This window comes from Ixodes scapularis, unplaced genomic scaffold (assembly GCF_016920785.2).
Source record: "Ixodes scapularis isolate PalLabHiFi unplaced genomic scaffold, ASM1692078v2 PGA_scaffold11__112_contigs__length_91849675, whole genome shotgun sequence".
In the NCBI taxonomy this organism is placed as follows: domain Eukaryota; kingdom Metazoa; phylum Arthropoda; class Arachnida; order Ixodida; family Ixodidae; genus Ixodes; species Ixodes scapularis.
The window spans coordinates 74342525-74343452 of NW_024609837.1; the positions used below are offsets into that span (position 1 = coordinate 74342525).

Below are 928 nucleotides of genomic sequence, written 5' to 3' on the forward strand. Positions count from 1 at the left end.
TATTTTGGGGAGCATTTGACTGCAAAGCTTTGGTGTGGACTTTGGTTGCTTTTGCTATTTTTAATCTTTATTATTTATTTATTTTGAGCCTGAGGCGCCAGTATCAGGCATTATCGCAGAGGGCGAACAAATATTAAGAAGAAGGTTTTCGGCATTTGCGGCCCAAATAATTTCCCTAGGGAGCGTATTCCATTCCTTCGTGGACTAAAAAAAAAAACTCTTTTCATTATAATGCAATTAAATGCAAAGGTGCAACGAGCTGGACTGTAATGATGAAAATAATCCCTGGAGAAGGGGAACAAGAGGGACAAAGAACAAACACAAATCTCCAAACACAGCTAGGTGACTGGTGCGTGACCGAAAAAATCCGCCTGGTCCGGGTATCGAACCCGGGACCTCTCCATTGCAGGTGGAGCGCTCTACCAACTGAGCTAACGAGGGGTTAGACGTCGGTAGAGCAAACGGGTTTTATCAACCGCCACCGGTCGAACACTAACAAGGGTGAAGCTTGCAATTTAAGGTTATGATTATAATGCAATTAAATGCAAAGGTGCAAGCTAGCTGGACAGTAATGATGAAAATAATCCCTGGAGAAGGGGAACAAGAGGGACAAAGGACAAACACAAATCTCCAAACACAGCTAGGTGACTAGTTGGTACAGCGCTCCACCTGTAATGGAGAGGTCCCGGGTTCGATACCCGGACCAGGCGGATTTTTTCGGTCGCGCACCAGTCACCTAGCTGTGTTTGGAGATTTGTGTTTGTCCTTTGTCCCTCTTGTTCCCCTTCTCCAGGGATTATTTCCATCATTACTGTCCAGCTCGCTTGCACCTTTGCATTTAATTGCATTATAATCATAACCTTAAATTGCAAGCTTCACCCTTGTTGGTGTTAGACTGGGGGCGGTTGATAAAACCCGTTTGCTCTAC

General features: G+C 44.8%; 1 non-coding gene across 1 annotated transcript; it reads right to left on the minus strand.

Moving 5' to 3' along the window:
- Nucleotides 1–368: 368 nt before the first annotated feature.
- On the minus strand, nt 369–441 carry Trnaa-ugc. The gene has a single exon. It is a non-coding gene; the product is annotated as a tRNA-Ala (tRNA).
- Between the last annotated feature and the right edge of the window lie 487 nt (nt 442–928).